We start from the raw sequence: 23,568 nt of genomic DNA on the forward strand, positions 1-23,568 counted from the left end.
GGGTGTACTTACCTTTTACCAGTGGTTACTGGTTGTGTGCTACATTTGCGATTTGGTGCTACAATTATTCTATGTTCTAAGTGCTATTCCTACAAAGTGCTATTTCTACAAAGTGCTAGTTCTACCAAGTGCTTATTCCTGACAGTGGTCCATGTGGCCCTGTCCTGTGTATATAATCCCCTGTATATTCCACCCGTGCCAGTGGCACAGTGTAAATTGTGTGTTTATTATCTAATGTGTTTGGTATAATACAAAGGCTATTTTTATATATAACCTTGTGTGGAGTTTCCTTTGTGGTGGGCCTTGGGTGTTGTTGCTGGGTGCGCGCGCAAACGCTTTACACAATGCCTCCGGGATAAGCCTGACTGCTCGTGCCAAGCTACCAAGGGGGTGAGCAGGGGTTATCTTGGCGGGTGACTTACTTGCCCTGACTAGAGTGGTGTTTCTGCCTGGCTTTGGCGCAAGCCTTAGCCAACCAGAAATCCCATTTCTAACAGGAATCTTATCAGAAGTGTCCTCTCCAGGATGCTTGTGTTTCGCTGGATTTATGTCCAGTATCAGGATTAATTAAAATATTCTTATGTTTGGGATCCATTTTGGCCTTAAGAACGTCTAAAATTGGTTCTGGAGGCTCGAGAACATTGTCCTTGGATTTCGGCTAGTCTTTAGAATGTTTCGGCTCAGAAGCGAGATGGTGTTTCGCAGTGGAGGGTTTCGGCTCCAAACCAGATTTGTCCTGGAGCCTGTTGATTTCGGATCGGAAGGTAATTTCTTCTGACTCGATCCGGAGCTGGAAGGCTTGACGGTTTGTTTTGGTGCTGAGCAGAGGGAAGAGACGTTGGAAACATTGTCGCGGTGCCGACTTTGGCCAGAAGGCAGAGGTGGTGCAGTAGCCTTATGAGATCTAGAAGATGATTTAGGGGGCCAGGGGTCTTCGGTACTCACAACACCATGTCCTGAAGGCACATCTTGGGACTCCAGATAGATTTCGAGCTTGGAATCGGACTCTGGAATAGAGAGGGCCTCTTCTTCAACAGAGGACGCTTCTATCTCTTCTAGGTCAGATTCTTCTGCAAAGATATCCAGTGTGTGTTGACTGCTTTGGCGCTGCCTCTCTCGTCATCGAGCCTGATGATCGGGTAGAGTCCTCATGGACCGAAACGACTTACAAGCGTCGCAGTCTTCCCGCTTGTGCTCTGGAGAGAGGCATAAGTTACAAACTTGATGTAGGTCAGTGTGAGGGTACTTGGCGTGGTACCAAGGAAAGAAATGGAATGGAGTCCGTTCCATTTGTAGAAGGTTGGCCCTACGTAGCCCGATGGTTCCCCACAAGGTTTTCTATCAATAATGGAGAGTTTGTCGATCGATCTGAAATGTGGAGAACAAAGAAATGCATACTGAAACAATACTGTTGAGGGTAGAGTGGACTGGGCACCGAGGGGAACCCGAGGAACGGTTTCGGAGCGCAGCAATACACATCCGAACCCATTGGGGGTAAAAAACAATCTAACAATGGAGTCAATGACCATGTGCACTATCACCGAAAGGAGGAGTCACCTTACCTCGTGACTGGAAAGACTTCTTCAAAGAAAAACAACTTGCAAACATCCGGACCCAACACAAGATGGCAGGAGTATGCAAAGCATGTGCATCTACAGCACACATGCCTCGAACATAGGATTTATGACCCCCAAATCCCTGCCTTGGCATCTTGTCATGTTGTGGCTGAGTGTGCCATGTGATGTGGCAGGCTATAGTGCTTGGTGTGATTTAGTCATTTTTGACAAGGTGGAGTGCTGAATGGTTAGGCAATTTTTGATTTTCTTTGTTTTTGAAATTGTGTGATATAGTGCGGTACCTACTGTATGATGGAAGTAAATAAATTACATTGATAATATACTATAAGGATGTGGGGTGAGTGTTATTATGGCCGAAGCCTTGCTGATTATATGCAGAATAACAGGTCTGGGAGGTCACTACTGACTAGGGCAGTTTAGCAGCTGCACAGGCCTTGGGCATTGATCCTATTGAGGATAATATGTGACAGGCCACTAGTGACTGGAGCTGGCTAGCAACAACGCTAGCCTCTGGTATTCATTACAGGCAGGGTAACAATACAGAGAGTGCTCACCTGTGGTAGTAAGATGTTAATAGGCACCTTATCACCTATGCACGGTGCAGGGCTTGGAGTTACAGAGCTCCTCGCGCTGTGGAGAAGATTAGGTCACATTTACCCATTTTTGGTCCTGATGAAATGCCAGCAGATTGCTCCATGACTACACAAGGCATGAAAAAAGTTGACCTGCACTATAGACCCCAGCTTACCAGGTCCATAGGTGATCGATACTTTCATACAGTGATAGGGGCCATTAGTTCCTCAAACTACTCCATCTGTCCTTTACTCATCCCAAGCCTCATCTTGCTACTATGAGCTCCCTAATAACCCTTTTGAGATTCTCCCCTTCTCTATCCCTCCCTCAACCCATCCCAAACCTCATATTACTACTATGATCTCCTAAATAACACTTTCTAGACACTTCCCTCTTCTATCCCTCCATTATCCCATTCAATGAAACTAACAGACTCACATGTCCATTGCTCAAATTAACAGATATTTCCCTATATTAACCCACCACTAATCCTTTTTGGGTCCAGGAGTCGCATGCTACTCACCGAAAAGTGCTTTGACATGTCGTCAGGGGTGGAAGTGCTATATAAATACAATGACAATATTGGGCATATTACAGGAGTGAATGATGTGCATAAATCAGTTACAGGTTGTGCATCTGCCGGGGGGGTGCGTATTGTGCCTCTAGCAGAGTCCAATATATTCTTAATGTGATAGATGCCTTCATAGTGGACTTGTACCTCTGAGCTCTATAATGTCATATATCCTAATGTCTTTTAGTAATAGAATGGTCCGGGCCAGTTTAGGGCGAAGCCTGGGGAGACACAAAATACAACATAAGTAGATAGTCATAACAAAATTAGTCAGAGTTACAGTAAAAGCCTGATACATCCGGAGAACTTTATCCTCGCTCTAAATGGGCCAAGCAGATATACGTAGCCATCATAGACTGTGTTGTGTGCTGGTTATTATCGTTGGTGGATGGATGAAGCTCTGATAGGAGCTACTACAAGAAGATCAGAGAAACAGGACCACAAATCGACATAGAGCGACAACTGCCCAGAAGCTGAAGAAAGAACTCTGGAACATAAAACCTCCTGCACCCTTGCGATACTCCAGGGTAACCAAATGATGGTAATGAAATGCAAACTGCAGCATTAAGGTCACACACTACAACATCTTTCCCTTTAAACCAAAGGTAACAGCCTACAAGAACAAGCATTGGCATAGCCAATAGGTCTCGCTTTTGGGACCTTTTAAGTACTTAGTTATGCAGCACAATATCCTTGGTGCAACCACATTAACTGTTGCGTGGCTAAACACTAAAGTAGGGCTCCCGGTTTTATGGTATTTATTTTTTTGAAATTTCCGTATGTATTTATCCATATTTATTTTTTGGGCATTAGTTCTGTATTTATCCACATTTATTTTTGCCACAAGTAAAAGACGATGCTACAGCTAGTATTATCCACATTTATTTAAATTGACAATGTACACATGCGCTCACTTAAACTAGTGATTTGATGTGGCTTTAGCAGTGCTTTAAGTTGTTCGGTACTGAGTAATTTTAAAAGAAGAGTACCTGTGCTTCTCAGTTCTGCTGTAAAAACACTTTAGGATAGAGAACAAGAACTTTCAAATTTAAAATATAGACAGAACTCCTCGGGTGAAAAATTACCTGATGCTGGTTAACAGAACAGATGCGGTCCTTACATAAATGCAATATTTTTCTATTATTCCATGCATTCCACATTTTACCTTTCTCTCATTACCTCTGTTTTGGGCAGTCTGACATTCCTTCCACCTACCCTTGTTTGCCTCCCTGCCACCAGCAATCTGCCCCTCATTCTCCCTCCTTTCCCTCACAGGCACGTCCGCGTACCACAGACTAGTTATGATGTGTTCCATCATTAACTATGAATTAAACCACGGAGTGATTTTTAAGGGGCTAGACCATTTACATTGCAAGCGGTGCAACGAGACTTTCATGCCATAGAAATGTAAAGTTAATATTTATATATGTACTGCAAACAAAGTTAAGAAAATCATGGGGGTGGTACAAAATATTAACCACAGGAACAGCTATCGGTGGTGCAGCAGGTGCAGTGGCACCGGAGTCTTAGGGCCCCACTGTACCCCATTATAGCTGCACTTCACCGCCCAAACTGTGGACTGGAAGGGTTCCAATTTCCTACTTGCTTATGGCATTTGTGCACTGTATGGAGCCTGGGACAGGAGGAGTCGGGGGCCTTGGGGAAGGCATGGGGTGAACAATAAAGCCTCATTAACAAGTAAATGGTCTTTCAAAAGACCCGTGAAGTACTCTGGTGTGGCTGGCTGTGTGTGTGCGCCCGGGAAGGAATTTCCAGCAGCAGGAAGGGGGCCTGGAGAGAACTCTGAATTCGAGCGCGGCAAAGTTTTCTAGTATTTTGCAGTTTCTAAATATAAATACAGACAAAGGAAATATAGATTTACGTCTGTATTTATATGTTGAAATCTGTAAAAACGGAAAACCGGGAGCCCTACTTATAAGGTCCCAAAGGCGAGACCTATTTATTTATTTATGGGCTTGTATCGCGCTAGAATCCACTCCCGGAGGAGTATCTCTGCGCCAAAAGAAAACACCAGTAGCAAGGGAGGAAGAAATAGCCAGTGATGAGGGAGAAGAGCTAGTGAAAAGATTCAAGAGCCATGTCACATTTTAAATAAAAAGGTTTTCAGCTTTTTCCTAAAGATCAAATGATCTGGACATTGCCTCAGCAGAAATGGGAGCTTGTTCCATAGTACAGGCCCAACCACTGATAGATTTTTGCCACCCTGTCTGGCCTTTCTAATTCTAGGAACTCGCAGGAGCAGCTGGTCACTAGACCTGAGGGTGCAGACAGGAACATATGGAACAAATTTCTCAGCCAGATAGAAGGGCCCCGTCCATATACGCTTTTGTGAACTACACAGCAGGTCTTGAATTTCACTCTCTGCCGGACTGACAGCCAGTACAACTTTTCCAAAAGCGGTTTGGAGGGAGACCTGGGGGGGGGGGGGGGGCATTCAGAACCAGTCTGGCAGCAGTGTTTTGTATTACTTGAAGTTTATCCAAGACTTCTTCATTTGCGGATGCCAGCAGTCCATTGCAGTAGTCAAACCGACTAAGCACTAAAGCCTGCACCAGAGTTCTTCATGTGGAATCTGGAAGTAGCGGAAATACTTTGCGTAGGAGTCCTATTACATGGAAACAGGATCCCACTATGGTATTCCCGTGTTGTTTCAAAGATAGCTCATGGTCCAGGCGGACCCCCAGATTCTTTACTACCTGTTTTGGTTCAGGAACTGGGCCAAGATCTAACGGCCACCAGTCTGGGGCCCATTGTAGTTTAGCCTCTCCAAACAGCATGAACTCCGTCTTACCCATGTTGCACTGAAGTAGGTTCGATGACATCCATTGAGAAACTGCCTTCATACCTTCGGAGAAAGATTGTTTAACCTCCGAAGTGAGGGATTCGAAAGGGAAGAGGAGCTGGGTGTCATTAGCGTAGGACACTGGGATGAAGCCGAAGGCTCTCATAATTTTTGCCAGGGGGGCCACATAGATATTAAAAAGAGTTGGGCTCAGACATGAGCCCTGTGGTACCCTCTTGGTGATCTTAACCCCTCCTGACCAAAACTCACCCATGTTCACACATTGAGTGCGCTCGGACAGAAAGCTCTTCAGCCAAGCCAGCGCCCCATCCTCTAGTCCAATCTCCGCAAGACGTCTGGTCAAGATGTTATGCGATATCGTATCGAACGCTGCCATAACAGTACCAGGACAACCGAAAAACCCTTGTCCTGGTACATGCGAAGATCATCCATTACCGACAGCGAGGCCGATTCAGTGCTGTGATTTGGCCTAAAGCCAGATTGAGAGTGGTCTAGGCTTCCGGTTTGTTCAATGAAATTTGAAAGGTGTTTGTTCACATGCTTCTCCATGATCTTACTCGGAAAAGAAAGCAGGGCTATGGCCCTGAGATTGGATAGGTCTGTCCATGGAATGGAGGTGTTCTTCCGTATAGGTTTCACCAATGCCTTTTTCCACTCGCGCGGGACACAGCCCTCAGCAAGCGAGAGGTTGACAAGGCCCTGGATCTCAGGACCGAGCACCTTGCCAACCACCGGCATAATTCTGGCTAGAATCTGATCTGATGGACATTGCTTTTTATTTGGTTCACCAGGTCCTCCACCTCATTCAAGGAGATGTCTGGGAACCTAGAGAGTGTGTCAGTCCTAGCCCCTTCTATAGCATGAGGTGGAACCTTAGACTGACCAGGAGAGAGATTAGAATCCGTGATTTTTTCATAGATTCTGTCTATCTTCTCTGTAAAAAAGCATGAGATGTCGTCACACAATTGTTGAGACGGCATATCTATACTTTCACAGGCAGCTGGTTTGACAAAAGTCTCCAGAATCTGATAGAATACTTTAGAAGCACTCCCAGCAGCTAAGAGTTGAGACGCAATATAATTCTTGCGGGCTGCTCTAATGGCTTTATGATAGGAGCTTAATGCTGCGTGGTAGCATATTTTATCTGTTTCCTGGTGTGAGGATCTCCAGACCCTTTCTAATTTTCTGGTTGCACGTTTGAGGGCTCGTAACTGATCTGAGAATCAGACTTCCTGCTTCTGGGCTGGTAGGGGTTTATAGGATTTCATAGGGGCAATGTGTTTCACCGCTATTTGAATGGCTGACTCATATTTACAAAGTGCTATCTCAATTTTCTCAGTGGGCATCATATTTGGTTATACGAAAGCCTCCTTAAAAGTCTCGTGAGACACCTTATGCCATTGTCTCCTCTTCTCTGGTAGAGGTAGTGAGTTATTAAAAGGTTTACAAGGGTTAGGCATGGTGAATTCTAAAATAAAATGATCGGTCCAATTAACCTGCTTCGGTGTATGACACACACGATCGCAGGAGAGTTAGAAAGAACTAGATCTAAAGTGTGGCCAGCCTGATGAGTAGGACCGATCATCAAGAGATCTGTCAAGAGGGATTGGGTTTCAACACTATCCTTCAACTCACTATGGATATTAAAATCTCCTAATAGTAAAAAATCTCTACCAGTACTGACATGCGGGGCTAATGCCTCCATCAGAGAGATCGAGAATTTAGTACAAGGACCAGGAGGCCGATATAGTAAAGCCCCTTTCCAGCTGTTCTTTTCTGAGGTACCAATTTTAAAAATCATCATCTCTAGATCTGAGGTGCAATACTGATCTAAGACGGAAAGAGCTATATTACTCCTGTGTACTATGGCAATACCACCTCCTACCTTGATGGGGCGATCTAATCTCGTTATTTTGTATCCTGCAGGGATCCCAAGGGTAATGGCAGGGACTGAGTGGGGCTTGAGCCACGTTTCTGTAAGAAAACAGAGATCCGGTTGGTAAGTTGAGATAAGATCCCAGACCTCGGTATTATGTTTGGGCAATGATCGTATATTACAAAGTAAGTTTTTCCACCCCAATTTTCTATGAGATACCATTTTTGTAGGCATATTTCGATATGGATCTATAACATCATATTTATACTGAGCTTGAAACCTACAGTTACGACAAGAAAACGGCCCCTCTAGGGGAAGACCCTCCTCTCTTACACAGCCAGCCAAAGGGGCTACCTGTAAAGCTAAAAGAGCTCTAGAAGAATAACTCACCCCTTTTGAAGGCTGCCCTTCATGGTTAGGCAACAATGTTAAAGCCATGGCCCCTGGCCCCGTCCGGTCGCAGACGGGCTTGTCTTTGGCTTATCTTAGGCGCGTCCTTAGGCGCGTCCTTAGGCGCTCCCCTGCGCGCGACCGATGCGGGCTCGTTGCGACGAGAGGGCTAAATAGCCCTTCATATCTGAGAGCTAGAGCGCTAACCGCTCGTGAGGTTCGAAGTCCCGGCTCTTCCTATCCTGCCCTCCGCTCAACGGTACTGGTTACCGAGTCGAAACGGGGCGGGCAGGCGGTGTGATCGAGCACAGGCTTCCCCAGGTGAGTGTGGGTCCCCCGGTTACAACTGTAACACCAAAAGATGTTCAAAGTGCAAAACAGGCAGTCAACACAGTAACATCAGTGCAACAATATTCTTTTAAAATCAAGAACTTCGTTACTTTTTAAAATTTGATCAGGCTTCAAACATTCTATATTTCCAATAACACATCAAACAAGACTCATATGGCTGGCTAGTGCTCACCGAATGCTTACTGGACTCAAAGCGGGTCGGGGAAACTCTGCCACCGTCCTCACTACCGCGCTGCGCTCACAGCTCCTCGCCGTCTAAATAGCCCTTCCTATCTGAGAGCTAGAGCACTAACCGCTCGTGAGGTTCGAAGTCCCGGCTCTTCCTGTCCCGCCCTCCGCTCAACGGTACTGGTTACCAAGTCGGAACGGGGCGGCCAGGCAGTGTGAACGAGCACAGGCTTCCCCAGGTGAGTGTGGGTTCGCCGGTTACAACTGTAACACCAAAAGATGTTCAAAGTGCAAAACAGGCAGTCAACACAGTAAAATCAGTGCAACAATATTCTTTTAAAATCAAGAACTTCGTTACTTTTTAAAATTTGATCAGGCTTCAAAAATTCTATATTTCCAATAACCATCAAACAAGACTCATATGGCTGGCTAGTGCTCACAGAATGCTTACTGGACGCAAAGCGGGTCGGGGAGACTCTGCCACCGTCCTCCCTACCGCGCTGCGCTCACAGCTCCTCGCCGTCTAAATAGACCTTCCTATCTGAGAGCTAGAGCGCTAACCGCTCATCAGGTTCGAAGTCCCGGCTCTTCCTGTCCCGCCCTCCGCTCAACGGTACTGGTTACCGAGTCGGAACGGGGCGGGCAGGCAGTGTGATCGAGCACAGGCTTCCCCAGGTGAGTGTGGGTCCCCCGGTTACAACTATAACACCAAAAGATGTTCAAAGTGCAAAACAGGCAGTCCACATAGTAAAATCAGTGCAACAATAATCTTTTAAAATCAAGAACTTCGTTACTTTTTAAATTTTGATCAGGCTTCAAAAATTCTATATTTCCGATAACACATCAAACAAGACTCATATGGCTGGCTAGTGCTCACAGAATGCTTACTGGACGCAATGCTGGTCGGGGAGACTCTGCCACCGTCCTCCCTACTGCCAGTGCTTGGTGTGATTGTGTGTGTGGCTGTGTGTGTGTGGTTGTGTGTGTATGTGGTTGTATGTGTGGTTGTGGTTGGTTGTGTGTGGTTGTGTGTGTGTGGTTGTGTGTGGTTGTGTGTGTGTGGTTGTGTGTGTGTGGTTGTGTGTGTCTCACCAAGAGTACACCAAAGTACTCCAGTGGCCCTAACACTAAATATTTGGGATAAGGTACTGAGACATGGAGAGCTGATCATATTCCCTCCCCATACACTCTGTTCCAGTTACCGCGCGCACAATCGTACCTGCTCTCGTTCCAGGAAGCATTGGACACCTGATGCCTGTAGCCGACGTATTGGATCTCACGCGCATGCGCTTGTGTTCACATGCCCGTTTGTCCCGGGGATCCTGTACCTGCACCCGCTCCGCTTTTGCTGAACGGCGAGCGAATGCCGAGCGGAACGTTGAGTGAATAGAGGACCTGAGGGCGCGTGGCACACTGCTGGAGGCCGAGAATTGCATCCGGAGGCCAGGGGGGAGGTCCAGAGTTTAGCTGAGAAGCTTGAGGCGGCGAAACCCGGCACCCGGCACCGGTACATTAACCTTAAAATTAAACTTAAAATAAAACGCAGGCCCTATGAAGTGCTGCAGGCACCAGCTGACTTGGAGTTGGTGACAGCACCTGGGCTGACAATTAGCCGACGGTAGCAGGGGGCTGGAAGAGCAGAGTGCGCAGCGGCAAACAGTGAAACAGAGGTAAGTGAGGAGCAGTTGCCCTACATAAGTTTAAAATATGTAAGGGCTGTAATTGTTTGACAAGGACACTAAAACTAACCCAAAAGCGACGGCGCTAGTCACATGGGTACAGGTTATTGAATTGGTATTGGCAAAAGGGGCCTCATGATCTAATCCCAGCGGAGGATTGGAATAGGGAAGTAGCATTTAAAACAGGCTATAGGATTGGTGACCTGAGACCAGAGTGCGAGTAACGAATAAGGAAATCTAAAAGATGGCACTGGCCAAAGCAAGAACCCGTAAGACTACAAAAACCGGGAAAAAGAATGAGATGAACATTTCAGTGGCAGGTGAAGGGAGCGGAGTACGTAAATCAAAAGGGGCGCTGAGTGAGCCAACTGGAAGGAAAAAACAAGTAGCAAGGAATGTACAATCCGTGAAACTAACACCGCAATCAGCAAAACCAAAAATAGCAAAAGGTGGTGTCTAACTCAATCAAAGACTTCTTGGGAAGACATTTCAAGGGGAAGGATGTGACGGACAAGGAGTCAAGTGCCGTGGCCTACCCAACCTCTGAGTCCATGGGCGAGGTTGGTCTAGCCTCTCCAAATCAGACCATATTTAATATCTCTGGGGTTTCTTTGAATCCACGGCTGTCCTCTTCGCCAAGAATGTTCCAGGGGGAGCAGTCGAAAGCAATGTTGGACGAGTTGACAAAAATCAGAGGGTTAATGTCGGCATTAGTTAGACCGATTGGTGGAGAACAGGAGGGGGTAGGCAGTAAATCGATCACAACTTCTATTCTTCATGTCAAAATGCGCAAGCCTCGGCAGCATTGCCACAGAGGACCTTAGAGAAGTAGGGTTTGTTACAAATAGCAAAGGGGGTGATGTGACCAAGCTCCTCTTCTACTCTGCCCTGGTGAAAGCCGCTGTAGAAAATGCCAAAAATGAGCTGCAAAAGGAGGGGTGCCAAGGAGTCGTTCCACAAGGTTTCGGTCAGGAAGGCTACGTCTGGGGCGGAGGTGTCCAGCAGGTCCCAGAGTTCGACGGCATGTTTGCGTGCGGAGCGGGTGTTCAGGAGTATGCGGCGGAGGTGGTTGGGTCCGGTCCTAGGAGGTTTGTTGGCTCTGTCGCAGATGAAGCTGCAGGTGCGGCAGGAGAAGGGTCCGTGGGTGTGTTTCGGGGCGGCTTGGATGCAGGTGTGGTCTCGTCTGGGGTTGACTGTGAGGAGAGTGCCGGAGTCGTACTGGTGGCTGGTGTTGTGATGTTCGCGGGGTTCAGGGTTTCTGGTGCTGGGCGCGGTCCAGGCGCCGACGGACGCAGACGGGCTTGCCTCTGGCGCGCCAACGGCGCACTGGCTGCGCGCAGCCGCGCGGGGCCACCATTTAAGGCGGGGAGGGAGGGAGGGAGGATTAGCTGGGAGGCGGGAGCGGGGCGGGCCGCAGGGGAGCAGCGGCGGGAAACGGGCAAGGGGAACAGAAGGCAAAAAAGGGGGGGGACAAAGCTAAACAATGAGGACAGCACAAAGCAAAACAGTAGAATAAATGACAGAATCACAGCTTTACAGGTACAAAAAACAGAGACACTCTACCACTGGGCAATGGCAGGAACGAACTCGCGGGCAGGGGGGCAGCGGCAGCGTGGGAGGCACTGGCGCAGAGGTGAAGCTGTGTGGCAGCAGGGGAGCGACCTGGTCTGCAAGCAGGGTCAGAGGTTGCTCCTACTGCCGTGCAACGGCCGCCATTTAAGGCGGGGAGGGAGGGAGGATCATCTGGGAGGCGGGAGCGGGGCGGCGAGGGGCAGAGCCGCAGGGGAGCAGCGGCGCAAAACTGGAAAGGGGAACAGAAAGCAAAAAGGGGGGAAGGGGGAACGAAGCCAAATAACAAAGACAGCACAAAGCAAAACAGTACAATAAATTACAGAATCACAATTTTACGGGTACAAAAAACGTTATATTTAAAGGACTACTTAAGTGGGTGGCACAAGCAGTGCTGCAGCCCACTAGTGGTCCTTAATTTACAGGCCATGGGCCCATGTAGAACTACCTACCTTGCAGCACAAGCGCGAGCGAGATAATTTAAAACAGATGGTGCTCCAGCAAGGGAAACGCCAAACGTGCACAAGTGCCAATAGAGAACAGTGCAAAACATGCATGAGTTTAAACAAAAGTCCTGAGCGATTCCAAGAGGTCCCTCCTTAGCAGCGCTTGCGCGCTACGTAGGCAAGACCTAATAATATTTGCAGCAAGCCCCAGGTCACGTCCCAGATCTGTCAAATTAAAAGATGCTCTTGTGGACACACGTGTCAAAAACATCATTTATAGATGCGGTCAGCAAATGGGTAAAGTCTGTGGTTGCAGTGGCCAGGAGAAAGGTAAGAATGTGCAACTTGAGATTCGGCGACTACAGTGGCATTCACAATCATGCCTGAAGCCTCCAAAAGCAGCCAGTCGGGGCCTGAGGAATTGAACAGTTCTGAGTTGCAAGCTGGACGTGTGACTGGGAGCCACAACGAGTCTCCAACAGCCTGGTCGCAGGGCATTGGATTTATTTAGGCATTTTTTAATAGCGCATACTTTACCCAGAGGTGTCAGAGCGTTTTACAATAAAGCGAAGTATATAGGATTAGATATTATGGTAACATATTTACAGAGTATAAATCTGCTAAAAATGACACAATGCAAACTAAAGTTGGAGCGATTAAGGTTCCAGAAAAACACATTCCACAGTTGAAGCGTAAGGACAAACTAGTCTCCAGTGAGGAACACTAAACAGTCAGAGTTATTGGTCGCAGTGTCTTTGGAAGAGAAGAGTTGTAAGGTCCTTTCGGAAGATGCGGAAAGAGGTGGCGGTGCGGAGGTACGGAGGAAGCAAGTTCCAAACTCTGGTCCCAGAGGCATAGGTGCCGAAGGAAATCAAACTCAGAAACATACAGACGCTGCTCCCTATATAATGCAACGCCTCCAGGCTGGGCAGGTTTATGTTTTATAGCAACACTTTTGACCCCGCCCTCACACCCACAGGCCCCACCCCCACTGAGCTAGACTCCGCCCCACAGACCCCGCCCCACCAACATTCGCTAACCACGCCCCCACTGACCCAGACACCGCCCCCCACATCCACAGGCCCCGCCTCCTTGCAGTTCCCATACTTTAATGCTCTTGACCGCGGCCTCGAAGCCGTTTCTAACCTTAACTCCCCTCGTGCGTTAGGCCTGAGAGAGGTGGGAGGAGCGGCCCTGATGGGGGCAGAGGAGCCCAGCTGAGGGGTCTCTGGAGGCGCCGCCGGGACAACAAACCGCGCGCGGGACATGAGCCACTATAATGATCTGCAGCAGCGCACGCGCAGGATGTCGGCTCCGACTGCGCATGCGCTGAGAAAGCAAAGACACCGTAGGATTTGTCACTGTGTATTGCGCAGCCTCGCAGGGAAGACACACTAGAGAGTCCAACCGAGTGTCTTTCTACTGCGCACCGTCTGTTCAGGGCAGTTCACAGTCTATGCTCCGTGCAAGGTCCTAACTCGGCGATAGGAAGTAGTGTCTTCGCTCCGCACATGCGCATCTGTGACTCGCGGTCCTGCGCGTGTGCAGCCGTGAGACGCTACGTTTTGTTCGCGCGCGCGATGGTGGATCGTGGAGCGTCGTGAGCGCGCGCGTCTCTCCAGGGGGGAATAACACACCAGGCCCCCCTCCTCACAGGCAGCCGGGCCCCCGGTGCCGGACTCAGGCAGGCCGGGCCCCCGGTGCGCCCACTCTCCCCCAGGCCCTGCAGCCCCCACTGACCGGTGAACAAGGAGAGGTGAGGTGTCCTCAAAGTACCCAACCGTGTGTGAGTGTGTGTGTTTTTTTTAAATAATATTTTTATTGGATTTAAAAAAAAAATATTTTGTTGTTATTTATGAACAAGGAAAAGAGAGACAATGACGTTAAAAGAGAGACAATGACATCGCCATAGTCAAACAATTCCATATAATCCCATTCCCCGTGGGTGTGTTTGTGGGATACCAGGGTGATGTCCCTGGTGTCTGATTCCTGGTGTTTGTTTGGGCCTCACACAGTCCTGTCGTTCTGCCACATACAGTCCGTGAGTGCGCAAAAAACAAGGAGCCGCTGCACGGCGCGTGAGCCTGGCTGCAGCAATTCCAGTTTCCAAGCTCCATTTGCATGATATTTACCTTCTACTATGTATGTAGTGCGCTTTACAAATGATTGATTGTTTGATTAGGTGGGTCAAGAGAAGTAAAGAGAGATCAACAATGTGTATTGTCACAAAGAGAAATGGCAGTCCTAAAATAATCGGTGGGATGGGAATTCCTCCTTTCGGAACTAGGGCCCTCACACCCCCAGCCAGCTAGGTGCCATGCTTCATCATTTGGGCCTGCTCCTCGGGTCGGCGCTGCAAGACCTGACGGGCCCCCATAGCGGGGCTATTTGGTTGAGAACTTTTGTTCTTTGCCATTTGGTGCAGTGGAGGTAAGGGACCAATAAAGTTTAGATGTGATGTAATGGAAAGTGATTAAAACAGGTTGGGTAGTCCAAAGAATGACTTTTATTCAGGTTGGCTCCACCCCTAGTTAAAAGGAAGAGTGGCGACTATCTGAGTTAATGGTTCAGGATAACTGCACTCTACTCTTAAGGGGTCGACATGTTTCTTGCCTCATAGTCTGGAGGATCAGTGGCAATTCATCAGGACCTAGTGAAAAACTATCAGTTTGTATGTTACATGCAATTTGTGCGGTGTGATATGTAGTTGGCTCCTCATATGCAATGCATTATTTCGCTCTTCTCGTTGAGTCCATTGTCTGTTGTGCCCAGACGTAGGATAGCCCAGACTGAAGCCGCCATCCAGGAAGAAGAAGACGACAACTCAGTGGAGCCCGAGACCTGGTCTTTTTAGAAACACTTGCCATTTCCATATTTAGAAGTCATACCAGAGAGTGAGAACGGCAGTAAGCCCGGGTTACAAAACGAGATGTGCGTGTGTACATGTTCGCACGCCTGTATGCTTGTGCGCGAGAATGCGCATGTTTTGTGTGTGTGTCTGTAAAATGTGTGTCCGTGCGTTTCTATGTTCGTGTAGGTGTCGAGGGCAAAGGTTCTGCATTCCTACCTCTTTGTGTGTGCTTCTTTGTGTGTTTAGCTCTCCAGGACTGCCATGATGTAGGTTCGTTTTAGTGTACGTATATGTGTCTGTGGGCCTATTAATGTCTTTGTATACGTGCATTTGTGATTGTTCATCACCCCTGAGGTTCATTTGTGCCCACATGTGGTTGTTTGTGCTTGTATGTGCATGTGTGTTTTCACAGAACCGGCCCATGCTTGGCCTTGACAAATGCCTCTCCTAAATGCCTATTAAAGTGGAGTTAAAAATAAACTTCTTTTCCACACGATCCTTTCGCCCCCCCGTCCAGATAGGCGCGTTCTTGGCATGCCTCTGGCAGTAGGTGGGGGAAACGTCTGCTTACCCACCGCAGCCTCGTACCCCTTGGGCAGCACAAGTGCTCAGTGAGAGTTCAGCCACCAAGAGCGTGGGCGGGAGATACTTATTCAAACATGGTGTTGCTGCACACTCCTCTAGCGCTGGGATTTAGAAGTTTCCTAAAGCCGCCCTCCTGCAGCCAGGACTGTGTAACTGGAGCAGACGGACACACTCTCTGTGATATATCCTCTGGGACAAAGATCTACCAGCTCATAAAATAACTTGCATTTGTAAAGCACACATTCTCCTTGGCGGTGAAATATTAAATGTTTATTGGTATGCAACTCATTGGTGCTATCTCTTTAGACCCAGCAGGATAAAATCTGAGTGGGCCCAGCAGGATTCGAGTCTGCGGCCATGTGGTCAAAAAACAGATGCTTGAACCAATGCATTAGTCTACTAAGTTATCAAAACCAATGCAATGCATCAGGCATCCTCAGCTCTGTTCAATTTCCTCTTACTACTTGACTTCATGATTGCCTTTAACCATGTGTGGTGTTCTGCTGCCTTTTGACTTGGTTTGTGCTGTAGAAATATCTTATGCAGACATACATACAGACCCGGTATGGAAGAAGGGACCCTTGCAAAATCTGATGAGGGGCTCTTAAAATGGCACGTGCCACCTCACAGATAAATAAAAGACTTCGACCCAGCAGAAGCCCCTTGGGTGGGGACACCAATTTGCTGCACAAGCGCTACAGTGCGCCATGTTATGCCTCTGACCAGGCCTCAGGCTTAATTGTGCCTCCATCCTCTAACTTAATTCAGGACTGATGCGCACAACAAAGATTTGCAGTAGGGTTATGCATGTGAGGCGCATTTACTACTGATATTCCCTCCATCTCTGTTGAACCTTTAACAGAAATAAGGATGAAGTGAACAGAGTGTGGGAACATCTTTCGGATGCATTGCCAACGCTATGATACACTCTTACTTCCTACATTTGCTCCTCTCCTGATACCTCTGCGCCACAGCCCTGAAGCATAAAATAGATGCTGCTTTTCCACCTTTCAGCTGAGAGAACAACCGGCAAGAACCAGAGTAACGGTGCAAATTGCATATTTTGGTACTTTGCTGGTGCCACGTAAAGTTTTAAGTAGACTATCCAACTATTGGAGACAGGGCTGGGAATCTTCTGAGTTCCCAGTTATGTCCTTTCAGTTAACCTTGTTGTGATCGCTATTAGATGCTCTGGCCAAAGGGGAATAGTTGGACCTCTGCTATGCTCTTCATAGCTGCAGGCTGCACCAAGAATGCATATATTTTTACACATATATAAATGCACATATATACATGCATATATAGATATATAAAACATGTAGAGATATATATATATATGCATATATCTTGTGACCAAGCTCCGCCTGTGGAGCAAAACGCGTCGAGGAGAGCACCCGCTCTGCGATTGCTGATATTAAAATCACCACTGCTAACACGACTGACGGTGTGATGGTGCTTTATTAAAAAGCTTGAATTTACTACAAGGAGAAGAGGTCTGCGCCTGTTTTAGCCCGCGCTGACAGCGGCCAGGATTGCTTTGATATCTTTACACATATATTCATATGTATGCACATATATGCATAATGCATATATCAGGCCACATTATATGCATTTGTATATGTGCCTATCTATCTATATATATATATATATATATATATATATTTATATATACATATATAAACATATAAACATCTGCATATCTATATACATGCATACATATGCATATACATGCATACATAAGAATGTATGCACATATGTTTACACATATATATGCACATATATACATGCATATATAGATATATAAAACATGTAAAGATATATATATATATATATACAGTGGCGGCGGGTGACATTTGAAAGTGGTAGGGCGTAAAAGTCGGAGATGAGTGTTACCTCATGAAATGAGCGAGCCCGACTGTCATACAGGAATTCGGGGGAGTTTTTTATAAAATAACTTTCAAAAAAGAGTGGGCTAATTATTGGTTTATAATATTTATCCATAGAATTGCATGATTGAGAAAATGTAATGCCTACATCAGTGAATGTGTCCGTATGTAACGCAACCGGTGTTATGTTGAGCGCTCTGATACCCGATTCGGGTCAAGTTCGCGCTATATAAAATTCTGTAAAAAAAAAATTACTAAAGAGATGACAGCATGCCACTATACAGCGATAGCTTTGCAGATAGCAATACAACACATTAGCAGTACAGGATTTTAAGTAATGTCATCCTGTAAATTCAACTGCATGAACTAAGAAATGGAGTCAGAAAGGTTAAATGTCAATTACAAATACAGTAATTATTTGAGGAAAGTGCTTTAAATCTGTTCTGAAGCAGTCTTAATGAAAATCCAAGAACAGATGTGAAATATTAACATCTTTTTGTGACATTTGTAATAAAGCTTGAAACATTGAGAGAACATATTTGAACCAGTTGTTGTTGAATGGTTGCACAGATTGATGCTGTGGTGGCGCATAGTGATTTTGTGGTGCCCCTGAGTGATGATGTGGTGATGCGATAGCTAGATTGAGTGCGATAGATAGCTAGAGTGAGTGCGATAGATAGATAGATAGAGTGAGGGCGATAGATGGAGGGTGATAAATAGATTAGGGCGATAGATAGATAGAGTGAGGGCGATAGATAGATAGTCAGTCTCTTCAAAATTCAAAAAGTGTATTTGATTAACATGCAGAACCTTCTCATCATAGGTTATCAGATTATATCCGTGCATAGATAAGTAATATTTTAATAGTGATAGTTTTCACACATGAGTTTATAAACATTTATTATTTCCTCCACCCTGACAATAATGCCAATGGTAATCTAAAGAGGCAAATCAGTTATGTGCACTCTTTGGGTGACCTAAGTTCCTATTATAAATTAAAAAAATTATAGTTTGTTAAATCAAACACAGGGGAAGGTTTTGTACAGTGCAAAACCTTGTCATTTATTTTGAGGTCATCTTATTTGGGACAATAAAGAAATAGGAGGGCAGTGAAAAAAAAACAATTGACTAGAATCGCACAGTTTGATAAAGTGGGAAACCCGGGATTAATCGACCCCCCCCAACCGCTATCCCGCTGGCATCAATGTGCCACTCGGTCACCTCACAGACCAAACTTATTGGCTCCTCGGAAAATATTTGTGGTTACCCATGGCTTAGAGTATAGTGTTGCGATGCATCGCCTGAAGCGGGGGCACATTTTCATTCTTTCTAACACTCTGAACATGATCCCATCTAAGAGTCAAACATCTTCTCAAAGTCTAGAGAGACCAGGGTCCTTCGGTCTCATCCCCAGCAGACCTGTCAATTGCTAGATGGGGGTGTTGCAGACAGTGCCTGGTAATGTGCTATGGCATGAAACCATTCTGGTCTGGGTGGATCACCTTTCAAATTATTGTCAGTAGCCTGTTTGCCAGTATTTTTGCCACTATCTTCGACTCTATGTTGTGTGGCAATTTGGATAGTGTCAGTTAGCGAGACATCGTCCAACGGAGTTATGTTAGGGACTATATGGTGTTCCAGCTCTCGATTTGCTAACCAGAGTAGTAGCTTTCCTGCCATGTCTCCTGTCTCATTGACCCTATATTGAATTGCCAGCTGGGCATGGGTCACTGTGTCAAGTTGTTCCTGCCTGAGCGATAGCCACAGCACTTCAAAGTGATGCTGCACCTCATCGTCCTCGGGAACAACTCCCTCTATCTTATCTCGGAGTATTGCTGTCTCGAGCTCGGTGATGTCCCGGTATTTCTTTTGTTTGGCTGCCATTTGGTATGATATAACTGTTGGAGGACAGTCTTCAGCTTCTCCAAGAGCATTGTCTGGAATCCCACTGAGCACTCGTTGAGCTCCCTATAGTCAACTATCTGCTGCCGAACGAAATCAGCAAAATAAGAATCCCACAGCCATTAGGTGTTTCAGAGCTACTGCCAAACACCCAGAATGTGGTCATCTTTACCGCCAGTAGCAAGGGTGCATGGTTTGTTAAAGTTTCTTTTATAAAGTGTTCAAAGTGCCATTATGACATTATAGCTTTCTGCAATTTGAGTATATGGTTGGTGATTATTTCTTCTAGTCATAGGCACACACAAAATAGTAAATTTCATGGCACAACTGAAAGATCTACTTTTTTTAAACAAAACATTACGATAAAATGGCCACTCAAGTGATTTTTTTTTATTTCACATTATTATTGCAAGCCTATGGTGGTCTGTTTTCTTTTCATGGCATATGCTTGAATTAAAAACAAATGTACAAGAAAATTAAACTATTTCAGCATCAATTGGCTTTGCCAATGCTTATTTTTTTAATGATCTTGTAACATGTCACTGGATCTGCTGTGGTAATTTTGCCAGTGCACTTGTTTGTTACCCATCACAGTACAAGTCTTGAAATCAATGACCTCCAAAGGTCTGTTTTCTTTTATCAATGAAAGTTCCTGTTTGTGATGCAGGTGCCACTTCATAAGTAAGAATTATGATTATGAAAAGTTGTGCTAGAAGCAAAAAAGATTATTGGTAAGTATTATACGCATTACCTTGGGTAAAGTAATAAGCTCACTTTTATAATTTCTAAAAGGATTATGTGCTATGCAGAAATTGAACAAGACATTTGCACCGTTTTCTGCTTTCCATGTGTAAGTTTAAGTAGTGGACGGAGAAAACCTACCCTGATATTTATCATCTGACACGGATTAGGTTACATTTAAGCAACAAAACTATGTGATCCCGTTTTTACAAGAGAGAAATCGTTTGTTTTCTGATCACCGTGGCACATGTAGTATAGACAATATATGATGTGCATTTAGCACTTGAAAAGCTGAAAATATGACAATGCCTAACGCGTGGGAAGCTAAAACATCAGAAATAAAAGTGGTTTATTTTTGATATGGTAATTTGCGATGCACAATCATGTGCATGTCTTTAACTCTATGAAACCTATCTTTATTTTTGTTTTTCGTAAGCATTTCATAATTGTTTCCATTAGGCATATGAGCATTTCTTCTTCATTTGTTTACTTGAACTAATAGCTGCACTCAGCCTAAAACCTGAGGCTCTAAACATAATTTGTGCAACTTTACCCCTTGGATTTTAATTTATTGCTGGGGAATATTTGTTTCTTTAATTTGTTTCATGAACAAAGAGGTGCGTTGCGAGTACTCGGCGAAACAAGACTATTAACACATGCAGCTAATTACAGCTTACGTCATCAGCATAAACAACACCTGAGAGAACTGTTTGAACACAAGAAATCAGAAAAGGGGATTTATTTTTATGAATGAAAAGTAGCATTCCAAAGCTTTTGTGCCACCGAGATCTCTCAAGTCAATTTGTCAGGCTCATTTTCAGATGAGGTAACTGTTTATCTCACATGGCTGAGCTCATTGAAAGGTCCCCGGAGGCGATGGGCCACCGCACCTAGTGCGGGGACAAAAGACCGGCTTGTTGGACAGCTTTCTGAACAAGCTGGCTCCGTGGAGCGACGGGGGGAGGGAAACTGAAGGCGCGCGCTGCCAGCCTCCGGACAGGAAGATGGAGCCGTCTGTGCAGGGTACTTGGAGAGAACAATGCAGCTGTTCACGGAGCTGGAAGCAGGCAGCACATCTCTGCGATAGACCCAGGCAGGTCTTCTCCTGCAGCACCCCTAACCCGATCATGGGTTTTGCCCCTCAGAGGGGGATCCAGCCGCGGTGAGGGGAGGTGCAGGGGCACAGTCCGGTGCAGAGGAATAATAAACATATATGCGCATGGCGGCCCATGAAGCGGGAGCCATGGCGATAAAAAAAAAAAAAAAAATACAGCCCGACAGCGCAAATGAACTGTAGTTGGCCGGTGCTACCTGCGAAGAATAGGAGTGACGTCTCGGACCCCGGCCAAGGAGGTCTGTACAGAAGTCCAAAGAGAAGGGAAGATGGCGCAGGTTAAGTGTGGCCTCCATGACTTCAGATTCATTCAGATTCCATTAGATTAGCCACAAATACCGGAGGCAGAATAACAGGTCAATAGTAGGGCCAATATAGGTTGCGATTCAGCGTTAATGGCACTGAGAACCACGGAGGTGAGTGGAGACAGGACAATCTTTTCTCCCCTTGTGTCCTCATCCTTGTCCCCCCGTGTGCCCCCTACCCCAAAATAAACGCCCCAGCACAATTTCGATACCAATGAGAATTGTCAACTAATATGCTAATAAATTTCACTTAATTTAGGTACATTTTCCTCATGTACGATTATTTGAGCTAACAGGCTGTGTATGACAAGCCAAATCGTACACCTGACATAGTTAGCATGGACATGCCAATAAACAGCTTCTTTTAACCTTTTTTCAAAACCATATATTAAGCCTATCATGAAAAGAAAATGTAAAAAGAGCAGGTACTCGTATTAATTTCTCCATGACTGGTGCATTCAAGTCCTGTTTCTTTATTTAACCTACCGTTGTGCGAGTCCGTCTCGCTAACCCATGTGTCATTGTTGTTTTCGGCAGCTTCCCCTTTAAACACACACTATAGTGCAGGCTCTTTAGTGCTCCCTCTACCCCTTCCCAATAGCTAGAGACTTCCTCTGTACTCTACTTAAGGATTTTCTTCAGTTAATCGCCCTGTCTCAAGCCCCTCGAAGCGATGGCAAAGGGGTCTTTGTGGCTGTAGACATAGTTTAACTCCATTTGGCACCTGTGACGATGGGCACTGATAGGCTTCAGTAGGCCCTAGGTCACTGTCTTTGTCACACTTAATGCACCCTCTCCAGGCCCATCCATTGATTGAGGGCCTCGGAGACCCACGCAACACACACTTCCTCTCCTCAGGCTAGGCTCCAGCTGTCACCCCGGCTCCCTCCTGACCATGGTGTCAGGGGTAGGTGCTCTGTGGCTCTCCCACACAGCAGGCTAATGTATGCCACCCCCGGTCTCCTTCCCTATTCAGAGGTTGTCCTACGACTTGGCTCGCGCTGACAAATGTAAATAGTATTAATCTCTGATGCATGGTTGGTCACAGGTGCCACTTGAAATGCCCCCTAATAAATAGCTGTTGGCTGAGTTTTCACACATTCCCTGAGACCAGTCGCGGCAGTCATTGCGGGCGGATGGAAATGGGGTTGTCGCGCCGCAGGGGGGATGGGGTGGCGCGGAAGGGGTTTAATGGAAAACAAATATATAAAATAAAAGTAAAACTTACCGTCCCGCGCAATCTTCTGGATGGATCCCGACTCACACCATCCGGTCCTGACTCCTACAGTTTCCAGTTCTGTGCCGGCCGGCTGCAGCACTCCTCGCGTCATCAGGAAAGGCACAGCCTCCCTCCCTCCCCTCCGCCAATAGGAACTGGTGAGGTGAATCTGAGAGCCCCCCAGCCGGGCCATTTTCTCCATGTAGGCTGCTGCAGCAAGGTAGAAAAAGTAGAGTGCCTGTATGGGCAATATAATACCTGGTTCAGTATCCCACTGGAACTGTAATATTACAGTTTCCATCCATCTCGCCCTGGATGGGCAAAGTAAATTTTATGGCCATATGTAGTTTCTGTTCGGGCTCTAAAATTAATCTAGGTGAATCCCACATTCTCTCTTCATTATTTAAACCTTTCGGGGCCTTGCACTGCAACTGGATTATGTATCTTGATTCTAGGGTATGGAGTTTTCTGTCTCTATCACCACCCCTCTTATCTTTTGGCACATGAAGTAACAGTAGATGGTGTAGCACCCAGGATAATGTGCTGCATGTCTAAATACTTATAAGTTGTACTGAAGAAACAGCGTTCACAAGGAACTCATTTAGAAATTTTAAATAACAAATTTATGACAATTTAAATAATTTCCCTACCTGATAGACAACTCTATACTGGTTATACCTTCTGTATATTTCTATGATTTAATCATGTGAATTTTTACTGACAAGCTGACAGGACATCCAAATGGTTGTAGCCTATTTCACCGAACTAGGCACTTTTATTTCTGCAGAAGTCAACAATTTAAATACTTTTCACGTAAAAAACATTGAAAAAACATTCGCATAACCCTAAGTGTGGTGACCGTGTGGATACTATTCCTGACTCTGTCCATCATTGAGTGGTCGAGTTGTTTTATCGTTAACCACGCGGGATTGAGTATCCTT

At 46.1% G+C, this 23,568-nt stretch overlaps 1 protein-coding gene and 1 long non-coding RNA gene across 4 annotated transcripts in view; one reads left to right on the forward strand and one right to left on the reverse strand.

Annotated features, from left to right (window-relative positions):
- LOC144806271 (uncharacterized) overlaps positions 1–13,297 on the reverse strand; it is a 589,459-nt gene extending 576,162 nt beyond the window's left edge. For both annotated transcript variants that reach the window (XR_013605749.1, XR_013605750.1), the window contains exon 1: positions 13,171–13,297. This is a non-coding gene — a long non-coding RNA (uncharacterized LOC144806271). The remainder of the gene's footprint in view (positions 1–13,170) is intronic.
- A 294-nt stretch (positions 13,298–13,591) lies between these two features.
- Positions 13,592–23,568, forward strand: part of LOC144806283 (uncharacterized) — an 80,616-nt gene continuing 70,639 nt past the window's right edge. Inside the window, exon 1 of one of the 2 annotated variants that reach the window (XM_078672674.1) lies at positions 13,592–13,780. The gene's annotated coding sequence lies outside the window, so the exon portion shown is untranslated. The remainder of the gene's footprint in view (positions 13,781–23,568) is intronic. The other variant, XR_013605753.1, reaches the window with a different exon arrangement.

Source organism: Lissotriton helveticus, chromosome 1_2 (assembly GCF_964261635.1).
Source record: "Lissotriton helveticus chromosome 1_2, aLisHel1.1, whole genome shotgun sequence".
NCBI classification, from domain to species: Eukaryota; Metazoa; Chordata; class Amphibia; order Caudata; family Salamandridae; genus Lissotriton; species Lissotriton helveticus.